The sequence below is a fragment of the Tachyglossus aculeatus genome, chromosome 2 (assembly GCF_015852505.1).
Source record: "Tachyglossus aculeatus isolate mTacAcu1 chromosome 2, mTacAcu1.pri, whole genome shotgun sequence".
NCBI classification, from domain to species: domain Eukaryota; kingdom Metazoa; phylum Chordata; class Mammalia; order Monotremata; family Tachyglossidae; genus Tachyglossus; species Tachyglossus aculeatus.
The window spans coordinates 113,343,701-113,354,109 of record NC_052067.1 but is presented as its reverse complement, the minus strand read 5'-3'; the positions used below and the strand labels follow the sequence as shown (position 1 = coordinate 113,354,109).

Sequence of the window (10,409 nt, the reverse complement as noted above, 5' to 3'; positions counted from 1 at the left end):
TGGCTTTAAAGCACTCCATCACCTTGCCCCCTCATTCATTCATTCATTCATTCATTCATTCATTCATTCATTCAATAGTATTTATTGAGCACTTAATGTGGGCAGAGAACTGTACTAAGCACTTGGGAAGTACAAATGAACAACATATAGAGATGGTCCCTACCCAACAACGGGCTCACAGTGTAGAAGGGGGAGACAGACAACAAAACAAAACAAGTAGACAGGTGTCAATACCATCAGAATAAATATAATTATAGCTATATACACATCATTAATAAAATAGAGTAAATATGTACAAATAAAATAGAGTAATAAATCTGTGTGCAGAGCACTCTAGTAAGTGCTTGGAAAGTACAATTCGGCAATAGGTAGAGACAATCCCTACCCAACAACGGGCTCACAGTCTTGAAGGGGGGAAGACAGCCAACAAAACTAAACAAGTAGACCTTTTATTCACCCCTCTCTCAGTGCCGCAGCACTTATGCACAGATCCGTAATATATTGATTTATATTAATGTCTGCCCCCGCCCCCCAACTGCCAAACTGTAAACTTGTGGCCAGGGAATGTGTCTAGCAACTCTGTTCTATTGTTCTCTCCCAATGCTTAGTACAGTGCTATGCTCACTGTAAGCACTCAATAAATCCCATTGATTGAACTGTGCCTACCAACTCTGTACTATTGTTCTCTCCCAAGTGCTCAGTACATGATTCAGCACTCAGTAAGCGCACAGTAAATATTATGGATCGATTGATTAAAGACAGTCACCTCAGACAAAGTTTCTGTCCCACCTGGGGCTCCAGAATCTATTCCCCACCACTGAGCTGTTTGTTGGCAGCATGAGGAAGCATCATGGGACCTTGTCCAGGCCCTGGACTTTAAATCTAAGAGCCAGTCAATCAATCAATGCTATTTATTTAGTGCCTACTGTGTGCAGAATATTATACTAACTGCTTGGGAGAGTACAAAACAACAGAATTGATTGACATATTCCCTTCCCACATTGAGTTGCAGTCTAGAGGGGGAGACGAATATTAATATAAATAAATAAATTACAGATATGGACAAAATTGCTGTGGGGCTGAGGGACGGGGTGAATAAAGACAGCACGACAGGGAGACAGAGAAGGGATTGGAAGAAGAGGAAATGAGGACTTAGAGGGAAGGCCTCTTGGAGGAGATGTGCCTTCAAGGAGCCATAAAATTCCCCCATTTCCCCAGGCTCAATGAGAGCTTAATCAGAGAAGGACTTTTGGAGGAAGTGTGCCTTTAAAGAGCCATAAAATTCCCCCATTTCCCCTAAATCTCACCTCCCTAAAATGAGGAGCACAGGTGAAGGGCAAATTTGTATAAAAGAATGGCATGCTGAAGGATGAGTGGAAAGAAAAGCATCTACATTGTGAGGTTCAAAAAAGTCCATCTTCCAAGTGTCTTTCATTAGGGCTGTGAGTAAGAGTGGATCCAGGAGGCAGTGAGGTGATGAGAAGCTGCGTGGCCTAGTGGCTAGAGCCTGGACCTGGTAATTAGAATGAATTTAAGTTCTGATCTTGGCTCTGCCACTTGTCTGCTGTGTGGAGCAAGTCACTTCACTTCTCTGGGCTTCAATTCCCTCATCTGTAAAATAGGGAGCCCCACAAGGCACAGGGACTGTGCCCAACCCAATTTGCTCATACCCACCCCTGTGCTTACCACAGTGCCTGGCATATAGTAAGTGCTTAATAAATCCCATAATTATTTTTATTATTATTCAGAGGCCACCACCTCCCCAAACAAGAAACTACTGGTATGTTGTGTGTTTCTGCAGCCTCTTCTCAGGAAACACTTTGATGAAATTGTTTTAGAGGCTTGAAATCAATCAGTGGTATTTGTGGAGCGCCTGCTCTGTGCAGAGCACTGTACAGGGCATTTGGGAGAGGACAATGTAACAGAATTGACGGACACACTCCCTGCCCCTATTGAGCTTACATTCTTGGAAGACTGAAGGAAACCCTTTTTCCCCATCTGCCCTCCACTCTGCATCATCTCTGCTACCATATTAATCCAAGCACTTAGCCTCTCCCGCCTTTATTGCAGCATCAGCCTGCTTGCTGACCTCCCTGCCTCCCCTCTCTCCCCCACTCCAGTCCTGATCATTTTTTCTACTAAACCGCAAGAAGCAGCGTGGCTCAGCGGAAAGAGCACGGGCTTGGGAGTCAGAGGTCATGGGTTCTAATTCCGACTCCACCACTTGTCAGCTGTGTGACTTTGGGCAAGTCACTTCACTTCTCTGGGCGTCAGTTCCCTCATCTATAAAATGGGGATTAAGACTGTGAGCCCCACGTGGGACAACCTCGATGACCTTGTATCCCCCCCAGCGCTTAGAACAGTGCTTGGCACATAGTAAGCGCTTAACAAATACCAACATTATTATTATATACAAATGCTGTGGGGAGGGGGAGGGGGTAGAGTGGAAGGGTTATGGGGAGGGGAGGAGCAGGAGAGGAAAAAGGGGGTGCTCAGTCTGGGAAGGCCTCCTGGAGGAGATGAGTGCTCATTAGGGCTCCTACCTCACCTTGCTTCTCTCCTTCTACAACCCAGCCCATGCAGTTCATTCCTTTGTTGCTAACCTTCTCACTGTGCCTCAATCTCACCTATATCACTGGTGATCCCTAGTCCCTGTCCTGCCTCTGGCCTGGAATGCCCTCCCTTCTCAAATCCAACAGACAATTACTGCCTCCCAGCCCCGACTCCTTCAAAGCTTTATTGAAGGCACATCTCCTCCAAGAGGCCTTCTCAGACTAAGCTCCACTTTTCATCATCTCCCACTCCCTCCTTCATCACCCTGACTTGTTCCCTTTGCTCTTCCCCACATCCAGCCCCACATAGCCTCTTATTACTACGTCTACACTTCTATGCCAACTATGAACTTGTGTACTCACCACCTTCTGTAACCCTAGTGTACCTATCCAATTTTACTGTGCTAATCTATCTCCCAACAGCAGCAGCCATGACATACAAGGATTGGACTTACTATAGTCTTGGAGCTCCTTAGAAGGCAGTCAACTCTTCATGCTGTTGTTTTCTGAGGCTCTGTTCCTCCTTCTGTCTCTTTCTTCTCATTCCTTCCATTTTTCTGGAAATGTTTATGTACCTATCCCCTGCTCCTTCTCCATCCTGTCTGTAATTATTTTAGTGTCTTCACCCCAACTAGGCCATTGATTGATGCTATCTTGATTGTACTCCTCAGGAACTTAGTTTGGTGCTTTGCCCATGGTAACTTCTCAGCAAGTGCTACTGATTGATTTGTTGCTTTCTATTGCTTTATCCCAGTGATGTCTAATGGATGGATTTCTAGAAACACTAATTTCATGTCTTCAAAATATCCTTGCAGTACTTCAAAATGCTGATTACAGACCAACAATTCAATTGATCTTCCCACAGAAGGCAATCACCTGTGAGGTAAACTACACTTTTTAGCCATCCTGCACACTAGCAACACACCCTTTCATGCTTCAGTTTCCTCATCTGTATAATTGGGATAAAATACCATTTCTTCCTCTGTCTTAGACTGAGATTAAACATGAACTATGGGACATAAACTGTGTCCATCTATCTTATTTCTTACCCCAGCTCTTGGCACATAATGAGTATTTTATAAATGCTATAATTTGTGTTTCATTTTGTGCCTCTCTCCACCTCTTTGTCTTTCTTATTTTCTTTTTCATCTTTCCTTATGTATCTGTTGCCAGTCCCCCTTTCCACACATTATCATTTTAGGTTGTTGGTCTCCTGAATGTTAGGAACTATGTCTAATTCCAGCCAGTGGAACAGAGGTAAGTGGTCCATCTTTGAATTCAGAGTTTGTTGGTTCAATCCTGCGGGTCGGTCTGTAAATGCAGTGTGTGTGTGTGTGTTCGCCTGTGTAGAGATAAGTAAATAAGTAAATAATGCGTAAATAAGATAGTGTGTATACGTGTCTGCATAAAGTAAAATAAGGTTGTAAATGTACATGTGTATCTGTCTTAACCTGAATAATGTGATTGTAGAGAAGCAGCATGGCTCAGTGGAAAAAGCACGGGCTTGGGAGTCAGAGGTCATGGGTTAAAATCCCAGCTCCGCCAATTGTCAGCTGTGTGACTTTGGGCAAGTCATTTAACTTCTCTGTGCCTGCTACCTCATCTGTAAAATGGGGATTAAGACTGTGAGCCCCATGTGGGACAACCTCATTACCTTGCACCCTCCCCAGCACTTAGAGCAGTGTTTTGCACACAGTAAGTGCTTAACAAATACCATCATTATTATATGGGTATTCTTTCCCAACACTCTGTACAGTGCTCTGCACACAGTAAGCATTTAATAAATACTGCTGCTACTACTACCACTACTACTACTATTTCTACTATTATTATAATATTACTACGATTGTTACTACTTTGATAGTAGTGATTGCTGATGTGCACAGACGGGAAAGTGACAGTGAGTTGTTAAGATGATTTTATTTGGCTAATCTACCCTCCAGAACCCCTCTCATGGTCACACCTGGAGAGTTTCCAGTACTCTAGCAGTCTCGGCTACGGGAGGGAGAGTCAAGCAGAGGCTTACTCATTCCATTCTTAGCTTGGCCAGTAGCTAATAAGTGGAAAGCAATCTGCTACAAGTCAAAACTTACCCATGCGGGACAGACGCGGTGTGAGAGAATGTCGAGGGTGGGGACTCAAGTTTGCTGCACAGGAGGAGGCAGCAGTAAACCACTTCCATATTTTTACCAAGAAAACTCTATGGATCCACTACCAGAATGATTAAAGATGGAGAATGGGGTGTTGTGGAAGAGATGTTTCTGTGGTGTCGCTATGGGTCAGAAACGACTCGATGACATGACAAGATAAGACTCCCCAGCAATCACGAGAAGCAACATGGTCTAGTGGATACAGCATGGGCCTCAGAATCAGAAGGTCATGGATTCTAATCCTGGCTCTACCACATGTCTGCTATGTGACTCTGGGCAAGTCACTTCACTTCTCTGTGCCTCAGTTACCTCATCTGTAAAATGGGGATTAAAACTGTAAGCCCAATGTGGGACAGGGACTGTGTCCAACCTGCTTAACTTGTATCTACCCCAGTTCTTAGCACAGTGCCTGGCACACAGTAAGCACTTAAAAAACACTATTATTATTATTATTATTATTAGACAATTGTAGCTTGCAGAGATTGAACCTGTTGTGGTCTTGGAGTTCTTCAGAGGGTATAGTAAACTATATATATTTTTTGAGACTCTGTTTCTCTTTCTTTTTCTTCTCATTCCTTCCATTTTGCTGTCAAAGTTCAAGCTGAGGCTTCTCTAGACTATTATGCTATCTGTGACGTTGGCCAGTCTGTATCTGTTCTTATCCAGAACTTCTCTAGTTTACCCAACCTGGCTTTCTCAGGCCCATAGACCTGCCCTGGGCTCTCTCTGCCCCATTACAGTTAGTAATTGCAGCTTCTCTGGTCTGCCTTCTGGCCAAATCTCCATCTGGAAATGATTATAGTTCTCAAAAAAAGGTTTAATTCTGGCTATTCAAAGCTGTAGACATGTTAATGGGAGATTTAGAGTACTGTCAGTGAGGGGCAGACACTGCCTGCTGAGTTTCAGTCTAAGTGGGGTCAGGAGCAGCATCAGTGGATCTCCCCATTACCACTTTGGCGGGTACTTAAGCCACAGCTTCTGGAATCACTTCAAATTTTCTTCTGAATCGATTAATCCAGGTCAGCAGTCATTTCCCTGAATTCCCACTGGATTGTCTCAACCCTGATAGCATTGCTTATATAATTCATAATGGCTTTTCTGCCTCCTCTTTCCTTCATGTCAAGAGAGGATTTTTTTTAGGTTCTGTAATAGTGCATTTTGCTTAAATTCTCTTTTTATATAAAAAATTAAAATTTAAATGTTTCAGTTTTGTGATATTACCTGATTCCTTTTTTTTTTTTTTGACTTTTTGGAAAGGCTAAGACATTTTACCAGGTCCTATACTTTTAAAGACACATTTTCTGCTACCTCTCCCAATTCACTCCTCCGACCATCCTTTCCAGAGCCCCTCTATTTTGCTCAAGGGCAGGTAAGAAATTATCTGTCCACATTTTCATATAAAAAGGGGAATTATAGCAATTATAATCATTCTATGACACTTATCTTCAAACCTTCTCACACTAATCAATCTGTTAATTACACAAATTGAGTTGAATAAGTTAAATACATTAGTGGTTTCTGGAAGATGTTAAAATAGATTTTTCTAAGATTTATTCTTTAACTTAAAATACTTTCCCTTCTACTCTCTTCAAAATGTCCCATTATTGGGTTCCACTGATTATGCACTTGATGTGGCTTGCCAACATTCTCTTAGAGTACTTTGTATCATTAATTTAATCTTCCCCAATTCTGCTGAAAGAGTTCATTTAGAAAATTCACATAGTGCAAGGGGTTGGCTGATAGAAAAAAAACACATTTTCAACTTCTTTTTTCTCATCATCATTAATCATTAGAATTTTTTAGCACATAATGGGTGCAGAGCACTGTACTAAGTACTTGGCAGAGTACAAACAAGTTAGAATATATGATCTGTTTTCAAGGAGCTTACAGTCCAGTGAGAAAAACCATACCATTAAATAAATTGCAGCTACAGGAATAATAAAGATATAAGATATTTATATAATTGTTTAAATTGGGAAATACACAGTGGTAAGATTATTCTGGGAAGGTCTCCTAGAGAAGATGTGATCTCAGAAAAATTGATAGCACAGGGGATTCTAGGCAGTACAGAGCATAAAGCGTGCTATGGGGCAGTCGAGAACAAGGCACAGTGAGTAGGAACAGAGAGGAACAAAGAGTGTAAATTGGTGAGGAATTGGAGTTAAGAATGCATAAGTCAAAGGGAGAGAGCTGATTGAGTGCTTTCAAGCCAATGGTTAGGGGAATAGTTTCCATACATCATTGATAAATAGCTTTAATTAAAATAGGAACTTGTCTTTTTTCTTCTCCTAAAGGGGTCTGACTCTTCATCTGTGCTAGAGCTGAGAATTTAAAGCACGTCTGAACAGCAGCACCTATGCACAGATTGCTTTTGGAACTAGGAAACCACTTTTCCTTGCCCTTGATTGGTCTCTTGAGGAGCACAACATGTTCACAGCCATTTTCAGATGCCAAATCTGTCATGACAAAGGCAATTAATATGGTAACAAGAGTTTCCGTCCCAAAAATTGTTTCCTATGGGGCTATTCACATGTTGCAGGAAACATTAGGAACAGGCAGAATCTGTATTTTTTTTTACACCCGCCGCCCTCCACTTCTGTTCTTGAAAGTTACTATTAACCTCTTGTGTTAATCTATGGGAACCAGTTCTAGGAAAGTAAATTGATAGCAGAGAAAAATTTAAACACTACAATGCATTTGGACTTCAGAGCCTAAACATAAGGTGGAAAATATTGAAATAAAAAGAAGAAACTTAATTATTATGCAATTAAGCAAGAAGGCTGTTAAAGCACTTTGAGATACCAGCCTTACAGTTATGCAAGCACATTCTTTTGTTTTTGATTTCAAATGATTTTAGAAAGGAAACAATAGAAGTGTTATTTCAAAGGAGGAAAATTTGGAAATATAGATCTTTTTTCTTCTGGCCATATGCATAGTAGTATATATTCATATATTTGCAGTATGGCAGGAGGAACCAGTCCTAAGATATCTCCTTATGGGCAGGGATTGCATCTACTAACTCTGCTTGTACTTTCCCAAATTCATTCTCAGTCTTTTTTGCGGGCTCCTCCTCCCCCTCCCATCCCCTTACTGTAGGGGTTCCTCAAGGGTCAGTTCTTGGTCCCCTTCTGTTCTCTATCTACACTCACTACTTTGGTGAACTTATTCACTCCCACAGCTTCAACTATCATCTCTACGTTGATGACATCCAAATGTACATCTCTGCCCCTGCTCCCTCTCCCTCCCTTAAGGCTCATGTCTCCTCCTGCCTTCAGGACATCTCCATCTGGATGTCTGCCTGCCATCTAAAACTCAATATGTCCAAGACTGAACTCCTTATCTTCCCTCCCAAACCCTGCCCTCTTCCTGACTTTTCCATCACTCTTGATGGCACTACCATCCTTCCCGTTTCACAAGCCTGCAACCTTGGTGTCATCCTCGACTCCGCTCTCTCGTTCACCCCTCACATCAAATCCATCACCAAAAACTACCGCTTTCACCTGCGCAACATTGCCAAGATCTGCCCTTTCCTCTCCATCCAAACTGCTACCCTGCTGGTTCAATCTCTCATCCTATCCGGACTGGATTACTGCATCAGCCTCTTCTCTGATCTCCCATCCTCCTGTCTCTCCCCACTCCAGTCTATACTTCACGCTGCTGCCTAGATCATCTTTGTGCAGAAACGCTCTGGGCATGTTACTCTCCTCCTCAAAAATCTCCAGTTATCCTACGCATCAGGCAAAAACTCCTCACCCTGGGCTTCAAGGCTCTCCATCACCTCGCCCCCTCCTACCTCACCTCCCTTCTCTCCTTCTACAGCCCAGCCCGCACCCTCCGCTCCTCTGCTGCTAATCTCCTCACTGTGCCTCGTTCATGCCTGTCCCGCCGTCGACCCCCAGCCCATGTCCTCCCCCTGGCCTGGCATGCCCTCCCTCCACACATCTGCCAAGCTAGCTCACTTCCTTCCTTCACAGCCCTACTGAGAGCTCACCTCCTCCAGGAGGCCTTCCCAGACTGAGCCCCCTCCTTCCTCTACCCCTCCCCATCCCCCCGCCCTACCTCCTTCCCCTCACCACAGCACCTGTATATATGTTTGTACAGATTTATTACTCCAGTTTACTTGTACATATTTACTATTCTATTTATTTTATTTTGTTAATACATTTTGTTTTGTTGTCTGTCTCTTTCATTCATTCAATCGTATTTATTCAGCACTTACTGTGTGCAGAGCACTGTACTAAGCACTTGGGAAGTACAAGTTGGCAACATATAGAGACAGTCCCTACCCCACAGTGGGCTCACAGTCTAGAAGGGGGTGACAGAGAGCAAAACAAAACATATTAAGAAAATAAAATAAATAGAATAAATATGTACAAATTAAATAAATAAATAGAGTAGTAAATACATACAAACATACATACATATATACAGGTGCTGTGAGGAGAGGAAAGAAGTAAGGCGGGGGGATGGAGAGGGGGAGGAGGGGGAGAGGAAGGAGGGGGCTCAATCTGGGACGGCCTCCTCGAGGAGGTGAGCTCTCAGTAGGGCCTTGAAGGGAGGAAGAGAGCTAGCTTGGCGGATGGGCAGAGGGAGGGCATTCCAGGCCCGGGGGATGACGTGGGCCGGGGGTCGATGGCGGGACAGGCGAGAACGAGGCACGGTGAGGAGATTAGCGGCAGAGGAGCGGAGGGTGCGAGCTGGGCTGTAGAAGGAGAGAAGGGAGGTGAGGTAGGAGGGGGCAAGGTGATGGAGAGCCTTGAAGCCCAGGGTGAGGAGTTTCTGCCTGATGCGCAGATTGATTGGTAGCCACTGGAGATTTTTGAGGAGGGGAGTAACATGCCCAGAGCGTTTCTGGACAAAGACAATCTGGGCAGTGGTGTGAAGTATGGATTGAAGAGGGGAGAGACAGGAGGATGGGAGATCGGAGAGGAGGAGGAGAGGAGGCTCCCCCTTCTAGACTGTGAGCCCGTTGTCGGGTAGGGACTGTCTCTATATGTTGCCAACTTGTACTTCCCAAGTGCTTAGTACAGTGCTCTGCACACAGTAAGCGCTCAATAAATATGATTGAATGAATGAGTGAATTAATTAGTACAGTTCTCTGCATACAGTTAGCACTCAATTAAACATCACTGATTGACTTTTCAGATGAGGAGTAAGAGGGAATGCTGGATAAGTGAATAATAATAATAATAATAATAACAATAATAACAATTGTTAAGGACATACTATGTGCCAAGAACTGTGGTAGATACAAGATAATCAGGTTAGACCCAGACCCTGTTCTTCATGGAGTTCGCAGTCGAAGTAGGAGGGAAAACAGGTATTGAATCCCCATTTGTATAGATGAGGAAACTGAGGGACAAAGAAGTGACTTGCCCATGGTCATATAACAGGCAAGCGGCAGACCTAATATTAGAATACAGGTCCTCTTACTAATAATAATGATGATGATGATGATGATGATGATGATGATAATAATAATAATAATAATAATAATAATAATAATTATGGTATTTGTTAAGCACTTACTATTTGCCAAGCACTGGTGTAGATAGAAGGTAAGCAGGTTGTCCCATGTGGAGCTCAAAGTCTTAATCCCCATTTTACAGATGAGGTAACTGAGGCACAGAGATGTGACTTGCCCAATTTCACAGAGCAGACAAGTGGCAGAGCCAGGATTAGAACCCATGTCCTCTGAATCCCAAGC

General features: G+C 43.3%; 1 non-coding gene across 1 annotated transcript; it reads left to right on the top strand.

Annotated features, from left to right (window-relative positions):
- The first annotated feature begins 4,497 nt into the window (after positions 1-4,497).
- Positions 4,498-4,635, top strand: LOC119925104. Its single transcript, XR_005449773.1, has one exon. It is a non-coding gene; the product is annotated as a small nucleolar RNA SNORA7 (small nucleolar RNA).
- Positions 4,636-10,409: the final 5,774 nt, after the last annotated feature.